General features: G+C 42.9%; 1 protein-coding gene across 10 annotated transcripts in view; it reads right to left on the bottom strand.

The window, feature by feature from the left end:
* Positions 1-20714, bottom strand: part of Fars2 (phenylalanyl-tRNA synthetase 2, mitochondrial) — a 491273-nt gene that overhangs the window by 136653 nt on the left and 333906 nt on the right. Inside the window, exon 8 of one of the 10 annotated variants that reach the window (XR_013425364.1) lies at positions 15463-15522. The exons of the other annotated variants lie outside the window; for them this stretch is intronic. The gene's annotated coding sequence lies outside the window, so the exon portion shown is untranslated. The remainder of the gene's footprint in view (positions 1-15462; positions 15523-20714) is intronic. 10 annotated transcript variants of the gene reach the window in all.

Genomic DNA, 20714 nt, shown 5'->3' with positions numbered 1-20714 from the left:
GTTTTCCGGAGCAGCTTGTGCATCCTCTCTGCAAGCCTCCAGTACCTGCAGTAGCTCTTTTCATTGTACTTGAGAAGAACAAAGTATAGTACCATTTCAAAGTCCTGTCTTGGGATACAGGATTGGAGAGTGGCCACAGAGCATGGGCTTTTGGAACAAACTACAGCCTCCAGGAAGAAGACAGTGTTCCACCAGGGCTCTCCTTGCTTTGACTGTCCTGGGACATAAGACTGAGACTGAAATCCAAAGCTATCCATAAACATTCCCGGAGGGAGCTACTGTGGGCGGCTGAATGTGCTCCCTTAACTTATATGCTGAATCGTTAATCTCCAGTACCTCAGATGGGAATATACTGGGGGACATGGATTCTAAAGAGATAAGTGAATTAAATTGAGATCATTAAGGTGAACTGTAATCCAATCTGATGTCCTTATAAGAAGAGGCAATGAGAACACACGGATGATCATATGAAGACACAGGGAGAAGACGGCTGTCTACAGCCAAGGAGAAAGGCCTCAGGGGAAACTAGCTGACACCTTGAGCTTAAACTTCCAGCCTACAGACCTGTGAGGAAATGCTCCTTGGCCTAGGCTAAACAATCTGTGGTGTGTGTCACGAAGCCCCAGCTGACGGATATAGCATGTGCATCTATTAGTCTCCAGATCCTCATCTCTCCCCATACATCTGTCTGAAGCTCCTTAAACTGTGTTTCTGGGGGACTTTGACAAAGAGGCTCTGCGTGCTCTTGGCATGTTCTTTGTACTTCTTACCATATCATGTTTGAAATGGCTTCTCTCCGTTTGTGAGACCACGGGGTGCTCTGTGCTCACTGTACTTCTTTCCTGTGTGTGAGCTGCTTTATCTAGCCCAGTGGTTCAGCAAAAACAAGAGGTGCTCAGAGCAAACGCAAATTGGCTGCAAATTCCACCAGGACACCAATGTACCTCCAGGTGCCTGGGCTGGACTTCTGGGAAAGTAAAGGAAACATACTCCTGGTGGCCTGATGGCAAGGGGAACTTGCTCAGGAACAAGGGGACCCAGGCGACACAGTCTTCTAGCTCTATGAAGGCAAAGGAATAGGGACTTTAATGCTCTCTGGACTCTCTCCTGGTCCCCCTTCTCTCTTCCCTCTGCTTGGGCCCTCTGGGTAGACTGCCCTTCTTTGCCTTCCTGCTTCTCAAGGCAAACAGATGATGTCTGTTTGAAGTAACAAACTGTCTCTGTCAAAATGATGAAATGACTGCCATCCCCATGGTACATTCACTTCAAGAGTCAAGGGTCTTTGTCCAATCAGCAGAGAGTGAGGAGGTCAGAAGATACCTCACAGCATAAGATGGTTGCCAGAGTCCACCACTCTGCACTGGTAAGGAGATGCAGTTCCTAAAGAAGGGGAGGTTGCTGAGAGCTAGGTAAATACCTTGCACGACGACTACACTGTCAGGCCTCAGCCTCCAAGGCTCAAGGCTCTGATTCCAAGAATTATCTCAATCCCAAGATCATATGGATGGCACTTCTTCCCAGAGATTTTCACTTTTAGTCTTCCTTTTAAATGCTGCCATCTTCTTAGCTATGTCCACTATTATAAGTTCATTCATAACCTTAACATTTGGAATGCTCACTAGATATCTCCAAGCAGAAATGCTCATTCAAAACAAAACAAACAACTCCCTCCAAAACACCTTGTCACACTTCTTTAAAACCCCACCCCAAAAGGAACACAGCTATTTTTTGTAGATCAGTGTAGCAATGCTATTTTAAAACAGATGTCTAGTAGTTGATGTGTTTTGGAAATCATTTACCATGAAATAGATTTTTAAAGCACCAACAGATGATGGCAAAATAGTGTCATCTCCTAAAAATGATTGATTTCCCTTACTTTAGGAACACTGACAGCAACTACTTGGTATTTGCTTACATCATCAAACAAACTGCTCATTAAATCGAAATAAGAATACAAAGTATCCTGGGTCTTAGGCAGGATCCCACTGCTATTTTAGACTCTCGGCTTCACTTTGGGCCTGAGTTGAACCTTGAGAATCCAAGGTGCAGGACCTCAAGTCTCATCAAGTACTGCCCTGCACACAGAGGTGATGGCTGCAAATTCCACTTGTGCCATTTCTTACTCCTGCATCCTTTGTCACTATTCTACTGTAGCTTTTCATCAGTAGCACAGTTACCTACGTCAGACAGCGTGTACTGTGCTTCAGAAAAGAAACAAATCGATGCTTCCTTACAGTGTTAGAAACACTGGGTTTTCCCACTTTCATTCCCTCATCACACCATTACCTGCTTTATTCTTGCTTTCCTCTTTGTATTCCAATAATTAAACTTTGGAAAAGTGACTTTAGCATTTGCAATAAATAGCATCAAGTAACAGGATGTCTGTTGTGACTATAAGCTTTATTATATGCAACAAAATACACAAAGCTTTCTGGCAAAAACTTTGCAGTTCTTGATGCATATTTAAATGCTGGCCCTTAATGACGCCTACTTTCTCTGGAGGAAACTCAGCACTAGGACATTATACACATACTATGCACCAGGTACTGGAAAATAACCCTTTAAGGAGGGTCACTGTTAAACCCATTTTAAAGATAAGAAAACTGAATCCTAAAGAGCAACTTGCTGAAAGTCCCACAGCCAGAAAGTGACAAAGCCAAAACCAGAATTCAGGTGGGTTCCAAAGTCTACATGTAGCCATTCAGGCTTCAGAGCCCTGAGAATGACAAATTCGGTCCTTCTAGGACACATTAAGAAATAGAACAGAATATGACCAGCAAATCCCCTCTATTGTATAGTAACTGTGAGCCACCAGGGAAACAATCTCAGGAATCGGCCAGTCTGACTACAAAGGACTCATGTGGCTCAAGGTAACCACGAGAAGATTCACTTAGCTCAGGGGCACTTCCAGGCGTTACTTTTCAACTACTTCTGGTTGCACTTCCAGCTCTCCAAAGTGGACTGGGGACCATCACATGTCCATTCTGGTCTGAAATGACAGTGAGGCTGTATTCTAGAAAGAACAGGGACACAAGCAAACCAAACCATAGATAACCTGCTGTGTAAACAAGCAGATGTTTATAGTATCCCTAAAAGAAAACAGCAAAATGATCAGCTTCATGTCTTTTGTAAGAGATTTGTTTGGTGTAAATGATTCATCTTATAAATGGTATCACAAAAGTTAGCTAACTTGAGAAAAATAAAAAGTGTGATCCTCTCATCTTATAATACCGTTTATCTTACAATAAATCCCAGATAGAACTATGTAGGAATTTCAATAATAGATAACTTAAGATAAAATGTGAGTAGACATTTTATGGTATTTTGGTAATTAAAAACTTTTTACATTTAAAAGCAGTGAAAGAATTCTTCGAAAAAAATGTTCAACATGACAACACACACACACACACACACACACACACACACACACACACCCCATAAAACATCTCTATGCCACAAACCCTGTGAAGGATAATTAAAAAGTGGATAATCTAACAAAAAAAAATGATGTGCTAACAAGTATGAGAGAAAATGGACTAGTGTTTTATTTATAAAACCCCAACAGAAAAAGTGGACCAAAAAGACTTGAATAATTAAGAGAGGAATACAAATGATAAACAAATATATAGAAAGGTTCTACTTCACTTGCTATAAAAGTGCTGTGATAAATATATACAAATTAATACAACTTTCCATGTCAGAAAAAGCATTAATATATATTAAAATAGTACACAGCAGCAGCAGGAGGGTTTAATATCTGTGCATGCATGCTCATCACAACCTGAAATGGACTCAAAGTCAGACGTGGTGGAACCTGAAATTCCAGCGGTTGTTTCCCTTTTCCTCTCCCCACCCAGGCCCCGGTGACCACCCATCTCTGTTCCAAGTCTAAGGAGCTATTTATTCTGAATATTTTATAGAAAACAGAATCATATGCTATGTGATATCTTGTATCTGGCTTCCTTCATTTGGCATCATCTTCTCAAGGTTCATCAACTGCAATCCCAGTGACTCTAGAGGCTAAGGCAAAAGGATCCCAGTTTGAGGCCAGCTTCAGCAACTTAGTGAGGCTCCACGCGTCTTAGCAATACCCTGTCTCAAAATTAAAAATTAAAAAAAGGGCTATCTCAGTGATAACGCATTCCTCACTATGGGGAGGGGACACAGACTAGAAAAAGGATATAAAAATATGAACGGTGCTTATCTCAGGGTAGAGAATTATGGAGAATTTAAGTTGTATTCTTTATACTTCTCTTTTCTAAAATAAACATCCATTTCTTTTAATAATAAAATCTAAGGTTTCCAGTATGTAGGAAAGAAAAGGAGGAAGGAAAAAAGACAAAATTTGTCACCTTCAAGAGGTTAGGTGGCAATAAAAACTTGGAATAAAAACTTTTATAGTTCAACAATTAAAGGCACCCCGTTGAAAAGTGAGTGAAGGACGTGAACAGCTTTTTCTCCATAGAAGATACACAAATAGCCTCCAAGAACATGAAAAAAGGGTCCACATTCTTTAGTCTCTAGAGTAATACAAATGGGGACCACAAAGACCCCACCCCGAAGATTGGGAAGCAGGGGGGGGAGATAAGGAAGGTACAGAAGGAAGGAAGGCAGGAGTGGATGGGTAGATAGGAAGCAGGAAGAAAGGCAAGAAAAGCAGAAGGAGGGAGAGAGAGGGACACAGAGAAACAGAAACAAGACTGGTGAAGAGGTAGAAAACGGGAACAGTCTTACATTACTCGAAATGTGAAATGATTCAGTTACTGTGCAAAACAGTTTCACTCTGTGAATTACCAAATGGTTTTGTAATTTCACTCTTAGGTATACACACAAAAGAATCAAGAACAGGCACTCAAACACATGCATCTGTACACGTTCACAGTAGCATTACTCAAGAGGCCCAAAGGTAATATATCGGTGCCATGGAAAATTATTCTGTCATAAAAAAGACGGCTTCAGTACCATGATGCCAATGAACCTTGAGAAGACCATGCTAAATGAAAGAAGCCAGATACAAGATATCACACAGCATATGATTCTATTTTCTATAAATATTCAGAAAAAGTAGCTACATAGACTTAGTACACAGATTGGTGGCCACCAGGGCCTGAGTGGGGAGCAGGAAATAGGGAACAACTGCTTAATATGCATAGCACTTCCTTGGGGTGATGCAAGTGTTTCCAACCCACTAGACAGAGAGCATGGTGGTGCAACACTGTGAATGTACTAAATCTCACTGACACGCTCACTCAAAAATGGTTAAATGTTTGCTATATAAATTTCACCTAAAAAACAAAAAAGAACTCGGGAGTGTATCTTCTACAGAGACAGCATCTGAATAAAGAACAATTTGAGTTGATTTGCAGTACATCCCTGAATGGGACTTTGTATGCAGGGCTCTTGCAGCCCTGCCTAGGAAGAGACTCCTCCTGTCATCTGCTAAGGATTGGATTTCTTTGCCCACAGAACACACGCAGGTGATATTTTGACTCTTCATTTTCTTATTGGGAGGTAGGGTGGAAAACTGATTTTTAAATGCAAAGGACCAAGGACCAACTGATAGATGAAGTTTTGAAAAATTAGGGAAGATTTAGAAGTTAGAAGATTCAAAGTAATTAATATGCAGGCTGAACAAATGGAAAGAGCTAAGACACACAGCATGAGGACCAGAGTTAATTACAGTGTATTGTATTCAGGACTTTTGCTAAATGAGTAGATTATAACAGTTTTTGCCACATGGAGAAAATGGGTTACTATGTAAGGTAACACATATGTTAATTTATTTCATTATAGTAACAATTTTATATGTAGTCTACATGTTGTATACCTTAAATATATAGGATATAATTTATTTTGGGGGCTGGGGTTGTAGCTCAGTGGTAGTGTGCTCGCCTAGCAGGCATGAGGCACTGGGTTACAGTCTCAGCACCACATACAAATAAAGACAATAAAGTCCATCAACTAAAAAAATATTTTTTAAAAAATTTATTTTTAATGGGCTGGGGTTGTGGCTCAGGTGGTAGAGTGTTAGCCTAGCATGCATGAGGCACAGGGTTTGATCCTCAGCACCACATAAAAATAAAATATACTGTGTCCACCTAAAACAACAACAAAAAAGTATTTTAAAAAGTCTCAGAACAGTTGAATATAACCTTAATTAAACAAATTTGCAATCATGAGTACAACAGCTATCTTTTAATTATATTTTAAATTAAAATTTAAAATTATGGCATAAACTAGAAGATTAAAAAAATCTTCCTTTTATTGCAATAAGCATGAAAATTAAGTAAAAGTATTATTAAAGTGTGATTACATTTTATAAATGCATAAATTTGGTTGGGTGTTATAGAGTCTAATTTCTGACCTCCTGTGGAATAGCTGCTGGCCACGTGAAGCACCTGTAGGACACAGATGATTTCCAGATGTGGAGGAAGGTTCTTGCCTTGAAAGGTGTGTCCTTAGAGGCCTCTGGTCAAGAATCCCTGAGAAAGGTTTGTTTCCTGAGAAGCGCGTGAATCAACTCTGCTTTGAAGGTTAGAGGGACCTTGAATTTTGGTTTTCCATTAACCATCATGATTTTCCAATCTTGAATATCTATGCTGATCTCCTTTAGTTCAACTATGCTAAAAATAGCTTCTATTCAGACTAGTCTTCTCAAAAATTTGATCTGTTTAATATTGCCAGATAAATTCCTGCATCAGACATGGTATGACATTATTTGGGATTCATATTTAAATAGGTGCTCTAAGCAGTAGGAATTCTAGAATGAGATATTCAATGGATAAGTATTCACTGATTCAATTGAGTTAAAAAATTCTAAACATAATCAATTCTTCTGTTTTCCCTGTAATATGTTCCCCACACCTTCCTTTTCCTGGCCTGTTTTTTTTTCTTTTCATTTTCCAGTACTGGGGATTGAACTCAGGAACACCCTAACACTGAGCCATACCCAGTCCTTTTTATTAATTTTGAGACAGGGTCTCACAAATTGACGAGAATGAGGTCAGCCTTGATTTGATGATCCTCTTGCCTCAGCCTCCTGAGTTGCTGGATTATTACAGGCATGAACCACTGTTCGTGCTTTATCTACTGGCCTGCTTTATCTCATCTAGGGAAGGCTGTTTTTGGCTTGAGAGGTGAATGGCAGGCAGGTCTAATTTTGGGAACTGTGTGTACTTTGTTTTGTATTGTATGGTTCCCAGGGAGTGGAGTCATCCTTTGGATGTGACAATTCCATAAAGCAGATGAATAGATTTCTCTGCTGTAAAAAACAGAAGGGAAGTATATGCAACTTTAAGGAGTTTTGGGTTTTTTTTAATCCTCCCATGTGCAATTTTAGAAATGCTGATCAAAGTGTGGTTTAAATTCCATTCATATTTTCAGGTCTTAATTTGCATGTCATATCTTTCTTAAGTTAGTTTGCTGGCTATGCTTTATGAAGTGAATGTAATAAGACTTGTCTTAAGTGGGCCACCCCTGTGCTGTGGAGCTCTGATCTCTAATCCTGTATCTCAATAATTCCTCCTGGAGTGGGCTCCAGGAGACATCAGCTGGCCCATTCCACCCTTTAAAAGAGCTCCACAAGGAGGGAAAATAAACATAGGAAAACAACAAAGTGAAATTCTCTACAGCATTATTCCAAATGGTAATCTGTGAATATATAACTGTGAAGACGCAGGTCTAGTTTCCAGAAACTTTGCTTGTTCCACAAGACATGCCCTTCATCTGCCCATGAAATCTAGTATCCTCTAATTATTGCCATTTGAGGAACACAGAAGGCACAGCAGTGAGGAATGACGAAATGACTGTCCACATCTTCCTGTCACTGAACCTCCCACTGCCTGAGCCCTGCAGTCTGGGCCTGGCTCCTGCCAGGGCCTGGGCTTCCCGGCTGCTGCCCACAGCCTCTGCTCCTCCTCCTCCCCCTCTCAGGCACCCTTAGCAGTTTCTCCATTGCTCTTCTTCTCTACCACCCTTTAAGCCTTGCTGTTCTCCAGGTTCTTTCCTCATTTTCCTCTGTCACTAGGCCTCTGGGTCATCTCTGGATTCAACTGCCAAGTGCACTTTCCAACCCTGGCCTGGCCATCTCTCATGGCTCTGAAGGCAACATCCCCACATGTCCCACCACAAACTCAGGAAGTCCAAAAGTTACCAAAAAGTCTCCACCAGAGCACTGTTCCCCTACGTCCTCGCTACCTCAATTTCAACCATTCCTCCTGCTCACACAATCATACTTAGATCCTCATCTCCATGATCTCTCTCCAATGAGCCATCTTTCCATTAATGTTGGAGCATCATTTTCTTCAGTGAGAGTCTCCCCACAAGACCTTGCACTCTCTCGGCTCGGACTCTCCTCTCTTCTCACTCAGGCCATCAAGAAACACTCTGACTTGTTTCCAAGTCGCCAGCCTCACCCCTGGCTGACAGGGTCTCCACAGGGCAGACAGGTAAACATTTAAAAACTGAAAGTGGTGGCACACCACTGCAACCCCAGCAACTCAGGAGGCTGAGGCAGGAGAATCACAAGTTCACGGGCAGCCTGGGCAACTTAGCAAGACCCTGTCTCAAAATAAAAAATGAAAGGGAGGTAGCTCAGTGGTAGAGTGCCCCTAGGTTGAATCCCCAATACCATGAAAAAACAAAAAAAGTTAAAAAACGAAGACTTTAAACAGTTGAATTAGTTCAGAGAGTCTCCACATTTTCTACCAGATAAGTTCACATTTTATAAGGGAAGAAAGATTTGAATGTGTCCCCCAAAAGTCCAGGTGCTGGAATCTTAATTCCCAAATTCATATGTTGATAGCATTTGGAGGTAGGGCCTTTGGGAGGAAATTAGGATTAGATGATGTCATGACGGTGGGACCCCACCATGGTATTGTAGCTTTTTGGGGAGAGGAAGAGAGCCCAACTCCTACTTCCTCACCATCCAAGATCATGATGCAGGAAGAAGGGCCTGCTGAATAAATTTCCGTTTGCTGTAAATTACCCAGTCTCAGGTATTTGTTATAGCAGCAGAACATGAACAAAGACAGCCTCCATCCCCTTCTGAAAACCCAGCTTCATTTCCCTCCTCTCTTCCATGCTGGCTGCATGCTGGTTCATACTCTCACATCTCTTGTATTTCTGTCTTATGCATGCTGCTCAATCTGTCTGGGGTTCCTATTTGTCTTTCAAGATTTAGCTGAACCATGATATATAAGAGTTACCTGAGTGTTTAAAGTAAAGGAGGCATGCACTACTCTTGCTTGGGGCAGCAGGATATCTCATGGTGATATATCTCTCATTTAAGACACGCAATACATCGTATTGCAAATATTTGTACCTCCTATCAGACTGTGAGCTCCTTGAGAACAAGTGCTCAATTTTAAAATCTCATTTTTATATATCCTGACCATAAACACCACAGATAGCATGGTGTCTGACCCATGACACGTGGTCAGCACATGCTTATTGGAAGGGATGAGCCACAACATCATGTGGATTTGTAAACTATTCCCAGCTGAAAGGAAAAGACCCATTTTTAACTTATCTTGAGCAACATTCAGCACCCAGGGCACCTGAGCCTCAGCCCTCTGCTGCTCTGAGTTCCCTGATGTGGAAGTTGAGCACTGCAGTCTACTATCTTCTTTCCTGCTTCCATGCCAAGAGCCTGCAACTGCATGCATCTTAGAACCCATATGGTCGCAAGTGATGGAGACCCACGTCAAACCAGCTTCAATAATAGGGTTTATGGATGAATGATAAAGAAAAATTGGCTTACAGAATCTGAGGAAGGACTGGATGACCAGGTTGTGGGAAGAGCCAGGTGCAGCTCAGCCCCAGAATGTGATGGAACAAGAGCCTCCGCACACCTGCACTTTCTCTCCTGCTCTGCTTCCCTGCTCCCTCCTCTCCTCCTGATCACCATTTCTCTCCTATGGCAAACATGGTCAGGGATGGTTTCTACAGTCTCACAACTTCTACCACCACAGGAATAACCCAAGCTCTCTTTGGTTTTCCATCCAAACATCGTAGGGAGGAGGCCTCATTTGCCCATCTTTACTAGGTGCCCACCACTGGGCCAATCAAGTGGACCAAGATGAGGCTTCCCTAATAACAGTATATTGGGGGAAGGAGTCACTTCTAGAAGAGGATGCTGGCCGTCTCTGCCAGGGTTCCATTACTATTACTCCAAACAGGATGGCCTGGGTAGGTAGTTTTGAAATTCCATGTTCAAGAGACCCAATATTTCTCTGTCTTTCCTGGACAAACCTTTTTGTCTTCCTCTCATGTCTCCTTCCTTCAAAAAAATTTCCTTGTTCCTTATCTGCAACACACACACACACACACACACACACACACACACACACACACACACACCATAATTTGACTCCTTGAATTTCTATCCAATCCTGTGATATTCCCCCCTTGCAATCAGAATAGGGTTTCCCAGGTAACCATGAATAATTTCATACTTTCTACAGTTTTCTGAACTCAGAAACTAGTAGCTTTAAGCTGTGTTTTGTGTGTGTGTGTGTGTGTGTGTGTGTGTGTGTTAAGGAGTGGGGGTGGTGGTGCCAGGGATGGAACCCAGGGCCTCACAGAGGCTAGGCAAGTGCTCTATCATAAACTACACCCTGAGCCCTAAATTGTATTTTGTATTACATATGATCAACCTTCTTAAAAATCACTTTTTTGTTTTTCTTATTTCCTTCTTCCTCTCTGAACATTTGGCTTGAACCAAATTATTTTTAAACCAGCAGTTTACTTGGAACCCAACTTATCACATATCTGCGTCCTGTTTTTAATGAATACTGCCCACTCCACTCTGTCTTTCCTGTGTAAGTAATCATAATCCATGGTAAAGAGTTCTGGCCACCCAACCAGAAAATCTTGTCAACGGAGGTAAATTCTAGCCTGTAGAGTAATTAAGTCACTTCCATCCCGAGAAAACATGATACAACATATGTTGTTGCTGGAATTTTTCTTTATTATTCATTCATCAAAGCTGTGTATTGATTACTTACTCTATTATATCTCCCAACCATAGTACAAAGCTAAGCTCCTAGGGCTGATGGGAATGCACATGCAATGGTGGGAAGAGGTGCAAATACAACGCAAGGTGGCAACTGCTATGAACAGAGGAATGTGTTAGGAATGCTTGTCCCACCATCATGGCAGAATGTCAAAAATTCACACTGTATTTCTGGTCAGACAACCTGCTAGGAGGCATGACCATATTTAATGAGTGCTGGGTTAGGAAATTATCCCAGTAAATTCTGTGTAAGTGTCTAGACCATAGCTATCCCTCTTGTACCAACATTTCACCTGCTTAATTCTCACTACTAGTTTCCTTTTTCCTTATCTTAATTCTTAGTTTCCTTCAGGAGGAAGTACTGGTAAAGAAAATTGGTCTTATCTACCAAACATGGAATCCAAATACTATTGTGGGGTTTTCTTTCGTCCCAGAGAAATAATATACATAATATATATTGCAATGCTCATCTTCAGAAAGCTGAACTTGTAAAATAGTCAATATTCACAAAAGATTATAAGGTAGCTGGCATTTTGTTGACTTTCTGAATCATACTCTTGTGGAAAAGATTTTGCCTGAACTGAGATAGAGTTAAGTATGAAGTGAAATCTCCAGGCCTTTATTTGCATTCCTTTATCTGGTGGATGAAACCTAAGGATTAGGGTTGAGGGAGGGGCTTTGCCAGGTAGGTAGAAAGACGGGAACCAAAGCCCAGATGCTGGAGAACCAGGTGATGAGTTGACACCAGCGGGGGAAGGCACAGGTCCGGGCAAACCTGGCATGCCCAACGATACCAGGAGGTCCCCAAAGCCTCTACAGGGGGCCCCGGGGATCCAGTGGGAAGCAACGTTCAGGGCAGAGGAAATAAGCCTGGGTGTGGAACCCTCTGGGACTTGCATAAATCCTTAAGGGGGACTCTGCAGAAAAGTGGGATCCTTGAGAGCAGATGAATGGTAACACACTGGGGACATGGAAGCATGCACACAGCTGTCCTCATCGAATCCACAGGCTGGTGTTGTTTCCATCTGTAAACTCTTTTCCTCAGTATCTGAGTACTACCTCTTGCTTGTTTCAGGGAACTCCCGAAGAGCAGGAACCCCCTTATTTGTACCAGGTTGCCTTGAAGTGTCCTCTGCTTCCTGTAAATCTCATGGAACATTCTACCTTTATTTTCCCCATTAGACACCTAATTAAATTCTAATCATGACAACAAGATTTCTGGCTCTAAATTATACCTGAGTAACTGGATCACTGTGAAAAAACAAAACACAAACGGAAACCCCTGAAAAGACACATGTGTCCCTGGATTTTTTAACGTAACCACCCTCATATCACTTCTCATAGGTTCAGCCTCGTTCTGGACGCGATGCCCGATCTCAGCTCTAGGGAAGATGATCAGAGCTCTGGCCAGCCGCTCACCAGCAAGCACTACTGCCAAGGATCCTGCTGTAACCTGGGGTTTCACACCCCTGGGGACTGGCCCACACGTTTCCCAGTAGCCAAGACGTCTCTAGGAACTGGGCTGCTGTCCCCTCAGCCTGTTTTCCCTGTGACCCCTTGTCTGCCCCCATCACACCTCCACCTCCACTGACCACTTGGTCCTCCACCAAACACCCCCCAAGAAGACACTAACACTGGAATGTGGGTGGAGTCTGGACCCTCAGTAACATCTGTGCACACCACTGGTCCCTGCCCTGAAACTGACCGCCCATCACCCTTCATACTTGGCACTCACCCCTGGCTGCAAGCTCAGGAAAAGAAGACTAGGACACAGGTGACTCCCCTGCCTGCGCTAGCCAGTAAGTCGTGGCCTTGGTGTTGCTTGATGCTGGAGGCCAGCACGTTTGCTACTCAGGAGAGGCCCAGCAAGGTCTGCAATGCCCATTTTTGCTTTTCAGAAATCTGAACTTTTAAAGAGTGATTTTAATAAGTCTCACCTGCATATTCTTTTTTAAAAATTTTTTTTTATATTTTTTTATTGGTTGTTCAAAACATTACAAAGCTCATGATATATCATCTTTTATACATTTGACTCAATTGGGTTATGAACTCCCATTTTTACCCCAAATACAAATTGCAGAACCACATCGGTTACACACTCACATTTTTACATAATGGCATATTAGTGACTGTTGTATTCTGCTACCTTTCCTATCCTCTACTATCCCCCCACCCCTCCCCTCCCATCATCCCTCTCTACCTCCTCTGCTGTTGTTCAGTTCTCTCCCTTGTTTCCCCCCCCTTTCCCCTCATATCCTCTTCTATGTAATTTTGTGTAACATTGAGGGACTCCTACCATTTCCATATGCTTTCCCTTCTCTCTCCCTTTCTCTCCCTCCACTCATCTTTGTTTAATGTTAATCTTTTTCACCTGCATATTCTTGAGACTGCTTTACAAATTCCAGGCCCATCTCTAAAGACTTAAGTCCAAAACCTATTATCAGATAACTGGTCTTCTCAGGTTGCTCAGAGTCAGGCTGCATCTGAATTCATAAATCTCTTGGGTCTTAAGACAATATCATTACTGTCTGTGATGTTTGGCCATTCAAGGTTGAGCCATCCGTGAGGTATAATGGAGTAGCATGTGAGTCCATTTTGTGAAACTGTGACCGACATGCCTGAAAAGATCAACTTAGGGGAAGAAACGTTTATTTTGCCTCACAGGTTTACAGGTTCTGCCCATGACTCCACTGATTCCACTGACTCCACTGTTCTGGGCCCAAAATAAGGCAGGACATCATGAGAGAAGGGAGTGGAAACTGAGGAAGGATGCTTATTCAAGGCAGCCAGGAAGCAGAGAGAGGTTGAGTGCAAGAACCTGCCCATGGTTACCACCCTTTAATCCATTCAAATCATTAATCCATCAAAGAGACTAATTTGTTGATTAAGTTATGGTTTTAATGATCTGATCATTTTGCCTCTGATTATTCTTGCATTGTCTCACACAAAAGCTCCTGGGGACACCTCAGATCCAGACCATAACAACTAGGTCACTGACACAGGTAGACGAGGTGGTTAGGGAACATGAGGAAGATTCCCACTGTTCTGGGACATAAAATGTAGTTGGTAGCCAGAGGAAGTGAGTGACTTTGTGAACTGGGTAACAAATTTAAAGACCCAAAAACATTTCATTCATAATTGTCCAACATGATGAGTTCCTTCCCTTTCATTTCTGTCAATGATCCTCTGACTTATTTTCCCTTCACAGGTTGCTCTTTGTGTGCATTTCAGCTTGCTTAGATCACCTGTCACGTGGAGGGACAGGGAAACACCAAAGGAGGCAGGTTACTCATCTTGTGACTTAATCGTTTTCCGTTGCTACAACAGGATATCTGACTGTGTAACTTATTTAAGAAAGAAAAGAGGTTTCTTTTGGCTCAGGTTCTGCAGGCTGGGAAGTTCAAGATAGGGCAGGCTCTGGTGAGGGCCACGTGCTGCTCTACCCATGGCAGAAAATGGAAGGGGAAGGAGGCTCGTGTGGAAGAGATCCCATGACCAGAAAGGAAGCAGGAGCTGAGGAAGCTGGACTTGCTTTCTAACAAACTACTCTAAGCACCAGAGTGTGAACTCAGTCCCATGATGACACTCATCCTTTCCCAGGGTACGCTGCCCCCAAATGCTTCCACTAGGCCCCACTTTTCAACACTGGTGCTATGGAGACTTCAGCCTCACCAGTGTCTTCCTGGGGGCAAACCATAACAAACCACAGCATCATGCGTCTTCGAATGAGTGTTTGACGCTCACGCTACAAAACACTGAACAGGATGCCAAGTGGACGCAATGTACAAGCACTCCCGGAAACTGCCAACTGAACGTCAAAGAGGAAAGGGTACCTTCACTGGTAATTTCCACAAAGGTTCGTACCAGAGCAGCTCCACAGAGGCAGCTGACAAAGTGCCTGGCCTCTGTACTTGCCTGGCTGTCAGACAGCAGTCTCTCTGTCCCTTCCCTGCTCTCAGCAGAGATGCTTCCCTTGGGGCCCAACCAGAGCAGCACTAAAGGCAACCAAAGAATCCTTCCACGAACAGTGATGTGCTGGGGAACAAAGAGGCACCCGGTGTTCAGGGACCAAACCAACTGTGTTTTAATTTGTCTGACATTGATAGCAAACGGGGCTGCTGTGTGACAGTAATGACATGCACTCCTCACGGGAGGCTGTGAAAAGTAGGTCTAGAGAAAAAGGAAAGGAAAGTAAGGAAGGAGAAACAAACACGCAGGCTAAAAATAGTTCTTTGGAATTGCTGTCTCTGCGGCCTGAACCCCATAACAAAGCCTTTCTACCCAGGCCATGAGCGATGCAAAGAAAACTGGAGAGGGAAGGGAAGGAGCCAGAGCCTTCTAAAGCTGGCCCTGCCCCCTCTGGCCATGTCTTTGATACTGCATGCTGTCAATTCAAGAGGACACAACTTCTGACCAGCTCCCCACATCTGGGGCTCTCCCCAAATTACCTGTCATTGCCTTTTCAATGCTGGCAATCTGTAAGTTCAGGTAACTGCCTTTATTTGGCTCTGTCAAAAGAAACAAGACCAGGGTTGATTTGCAAACAGAGATGTCACCCCACCTGCCATTCTCCACTGCATCTCCCCAACCCAGGACCCATAGAACAGCCAGACCTAATGTGCAGCTCTGCTGATCAGCATCTAGGCCATTTTACAAAGTATTTGTATTATTTTCTGTTTAAAAATTTACTCCTTAAGTTGCAGGAAGAACATGCATCATTTTAGAATGATGGTTTTATCTGCAGTCTCATTCTGCTTCCCTTCATCACCACGACTTCCCAGTCATATGCAGCTGGCTGCCAAAGCCAAGACTCCTATCTGTACTGAGGTTATTCTTTATTTAAAGGAATAAGTTAGATTGATTGTGGAAATTACCTTTTACTCTAATAGTGACCATATTTTTAGAATTCCGTGCAATCTTCAAAGCATTTCACATATGCAACTTCATCTAATTTTCATAGCTATAACTTAAGGCAAATATTATTTCTAGTGGCAGATAAGGAAACTGAAGCTCAGAGAATTCACAATGTCACACCTACAAAAGGGTAGGATTCAATCCATGGCTCCCAACTATACATTCTAAGCTCTTCCCACTGAATGACACTGCCTCTACTTACTATGTCCTCAACTATTTTCAGTCATTTAATAAAAGCTTCTCTAAGGAATGAAGGGTTAGTCCCCCATCAAGCAGTGGGTGGTGAGCCCCACCCCCCGCCATACTATTATAAGCATGGAGGGAAGATGGACGTGAACTACTGTCTGCATCCGTTCTGCTACCAGACTTAGACTGGGGAATTCATAAATAATGGAAATTAAATTCTCACAGCCTCCCAGTTCTGGAGGCCAAGAAGTTCAAGATGGAGGTGCCAGGAGAGTCAGTGTCTGGTGAGGCTGCTCTCGGCTTCACAGATGGTTCCTCTCATGCATCATCACATGATGGAGATGACGAAAGGGAAGAGGAATAAACGCTGTAGCCTCACATGGAGGAAAAGATGGAGGCAGGCAGCTAGCTCTCTGAAGCCTCTGTCAACAAGGGCATTGACTTCATTCCTGAGGGCAGAGCCTCAGGACTTCATCACTGCCCCAAGGCCCTACCTCTTAATACTATCTCGATGAGAAAGTTCCAGCAAGAATTGTGCAGGGGCCACACGGGTTCAAACCATAATGGCTACTATGCCACGGGCCCCTATTCACTTCCCATCAAGTGGAATCACCTAGGAGAGTTAATGCACATAAAGAACAAAAGATATGACTGAGCCAACATTAAAGAGCAGTCACAGAGTTCTACACATGGAGCAGACCGGTGACAGATGGGGGAATGAAGAGGCAGAGCATTTTGTTTGGAAAAAAAAAAATTGTCCAGTCAGCCCATGAGGTAGAAATTGCTCTAGCAACTGGGACTGGGCTGTTTCATTAGTGGTTCCTGACAAGATCAATGATGGATCCTTGACCCAACAGTGGTCCACCCACAGACTGCCCAGAAGCCCAGAGTGGGCAGACTGGTACAAAGGACTCTTCCCAAAGAGGGGATGGTAGGTAGCTCCATCAGTGTGGCTAGTGCCTTTTAGAACCTGGTGGCACTTTACCACTGAGTCACATTCCCAGTCCTTCTTATTTATTTATTTTTTAAAATTTTGAGACAGGGTCTCACTAAGTTGATTAGAGCCTCACTAAATTGCTAAGGCTCACCTTGAACTTGTGATGCTCCTGCCTCAGCCTCCCAAACTGCTGGGATTATAGGAGTACACCACCACATCTGGCTCTTTCTAGAATTTGTCCTGGGATAATGTTGAGCATTGGCTGGGAAAGACTGCAGGCCATGCAGGAAGAGGCAGAGAGGCTAACACACATGGATGGAGTGGATGAGCAGAGGATAAAGGATGGCCAGGAGAAGCAAGGAATGGGACAGAGCCAGAAGGACCTTAGACCTGCCTCAGTCCTCAAGAGCCTAGCAGACCTGATTCAGGTGTATCCTTAAATAGTTCCCCATTGTCTTAAGAAAGCTGGGTGAGCCTCGCTAAGAAGTGCTTCTCCTGGCAAAGAGCCTTTTCAGAATTTGGTGACAAATGGTGCCCACTGTTTGAGTATATACACTTACATCAAATGTTTTAAAATCCCAAGTGATGGGTCACAACAGGGAAAGTAACTGGCAGGAAGATCGAGTAGGAAAGAAGACAGTTGACACTCACCTTCAGTGACAACGTAGGGTGCTCAGCTTTAGCATCCTGGCCCTGACCGATGGCTGCCAGATTCAGGAAACCCTGTCTAAGACTGTGTCCACAGTCATACAACAGCTCCAGGAAGGACACATGAGTCTACAAGCAGAAGTGGCTTGGGGACATTGAGCTGGACCCTGTTGCACCTGTAGATGCATGGGACATTTCTCACCACTGCCCCCTTCTTGGAATCAAATCAAATACTTAAATTAAAAAAAAATCCAATCTGTATTCTCAAAAAGTCTGCCTTAAACCCTAACCCCCTCTGTTCTACTTAAGGCCACTTTACAGTCTGTCTCCACAATTCATAAATAACTGGCTGGTGTCTCCAAATGAAGTGTTAGCAGTTAGAGACAATGGTTAGGCCTCCCTGTGTTCCTCTTTACTCTTTTCATGCCCCAGGCTAAGGAATATTTTGATGAATTGTGTTATAGAAGAAAATAAACACTCTGCACTATAATTCCTTAAGTTGCATGAACTTAGAAAGTAAAGATGATCTATGCATTCATAAAAGTGCTGAAGGGATGCAGGTGTATCGGTTGACTCTTGTGATTTACCTTCCAAAGTTTTCTCATTAGTCAGTACATGCATCTCGTACAATAACCCAGGGCCTAAAAGCACAGACAGTGACCTGCTTCCCTCCCCAGAGGTGAGCACAGTTCTGTTATGACATTAAATTTTTGAACTATGAGAACTCTTCTGCACATTAAGTGGCCCATAGATTAAATGGCAAAGATCCTCTGGGAGAAGGTTCTGAATGAGTAGCTAGAACAAAATGCCATTTTCTTCTAACCTGAATATCCATCTTCCTTCAGGGCACAAACTGTTATTTGTAATCAAGATAAAATTTCTCCATTTGTCCAACATTATGAAATTAGGCTCATATTCAACAGTATATGATTCCCTGAAACATCATGAGGTCTTTTAGTGTTCAAAATAATAACAAATTTATTCTACAACCTGTTTGTTTCAAAGAGCGTCCTTTGGGTTTCGTTTGGTCCTTGCATGTGTAAAGGGACAGAGTCCTTTTGGACTATCTGGCAATATTTCTTTTTTCTGTTTACAAAATAAAATAAACCCTGAGGTCAAAGTATGCACTGGTGAGAACAAGTTCAGGTGACCATTTGTTAGCCATCTCCTAGGCAAGGGAATCTTAAACTTGGGAAGAAGGGAAGGTGCCCAAGGAAGAACAATTTCCCAGGGGAGAATTTTAGAATCAGTGAGTAGGAGGGTCTTTGAAAAATTCCACGTGTCTCCTTATGCTAAATCAGGGGTCAGCAAACTGCTGTTCATGGGCCAAATTCCAGCATCCAAGATTTCCTAGAAGGCATCCAGGCTCCTTTACCTCACTGTGTTTGAGGCTGCTTCTGCAATGGCAGAACTGAGTAGTTATGAGAGAGATCATGGCCCACCAACTTTCTGTTAACAATCCAGCTCTTAACAGAAAGAATTTGTCAATCCCTGCCCTAGATACTTCTTGAGAATCATGAGTTGTCATTACTAAGTAATGCATCCTTTTCCTTAGATATATTTCTCAGGGCTGTAACAGCTAAGTTTAGCTTTGCATGGCAATAACAAAGATCTGAAAAATAGTGGCTTAAACCAGCTGGTTCTATTTTGCTTAAAATTCTAGGGGTGACTGACACTTCCAAGAGTCAGGGATTAAGGTTACTTCTATGTTTTTGCTCCTCTTCATTGCCAAGGTCACATGATAGTCCAAAATGGCTGCAAGGAAGCCAGGCATAACAGTCACATCCAGGCAGCAAGAAGGGAAAGTAAAAAGGACAGCCTCAACTCTACTTTTAAGGAAAGCTCTAGAAATACTACTAAACACTTAAGGTTATTAATTCTTGTCTAAACTTGGCCCCCTTGTTGTAGTGGAGGATCAGAAGTATAGACTTTTAGTTGGTAGAAAGTTGCTCAGCTAACAAATCAGGATTGTATGATGGGGTTTGTTGTCTCCCCCAGAGCAACCTTACTCCAATCACCAAGCCCCTCATTAAGTTGGACTCATGCCCTGCGCAGGACAGTCATTTGTCCTATCTTCAAAATAATAAACTTTAAATATTTTTATAATAATTATTTAAGATATGGTGAGATCAGTACCAGTGAGCAGTAACTTTGGTTGACTGTCTTCAAATCTCCATTCAAAAGTCCTGTCTCCTGAAGGAACTGGAGAAATGTGCCTTTCCTCAGTCACAGTTGTGTGGGTAGACCGGCATGAACAGAGTGCCTCTAACACAGTCCACTGGAATTTCACCAGGGTCTTTTGATAGACTGCTGGCCTGTCTAGTGTGTCTGTGCCTGCAGGTCCCTGATGCTACTCCATCCCTGCCACAATCTCCTACATCACCACACATTCCATTTACCTTCCATATTACAGAACCCACAAGTCAGAGAGACTGGATGTTCACCCACCCCCAAAGCCACATCTACTCCAACATGCAACACAAGAGGAACTTCTCTCTGCTTTCTAGTACACCCCTCCCCCCCCCCCCCCCGCCAAATATATATAGTTCTTGGGTACCAGAGATTTGAACTCCAGAGATTTTAGTCTCCAGCCCTGTTTTGTATTTTATTTAGAGACAGGGTCTCACTGAGTTGCTTAGGGCCTCACTAAGTTACTGAGGCTGACTTTGAACTAGCAATTCTCCTGTCTCAGCCTCCCAAGCAGCTGGGATTTACAGGCTCTTCCTAGGCTTTTAACATCTCTCTGCAACTTGCAACTTGGTAGATCCTGATAATTTTCAACCAAAAAGGGCTACTCATCTCGCTTTGAACACAGGTGGCAGGAGAGGCAGGGGTGGATCTAAGGATATATTAGGAAGGAAGATATTGCAAAGTCAAAAGTTAAGAACAAATCCTGAATCCTTGACTCCAGAGAGTTTCCTGCATACTAACAAGAGCAGAAAAGAAAAATTAAAAGTCCCATACCTTTGGCATAGTGGTTAGTACTTAGCAACTAGTCTCGTGCCAACATTTTTC

Source organism: Ictidomys tridecemlineatus, chromosome 8 (assembly GCF_052094955.1).
Source record: "Ictidomys tridecemlineatus isolate mIctTri1 chromosome 8, mIctTri1.hap1, whole genome shotgun sequence".
Taxonomy (NCBI): Eukaryota; Metazoa; Chordata; class Mammalia; order Rodentia; family Sciuridae; genus Ictidomys; species Ictidomys tridecemlineatus.
This window is presented reverse-complemented; position numbering and strand designations above follow the sequence as displayed.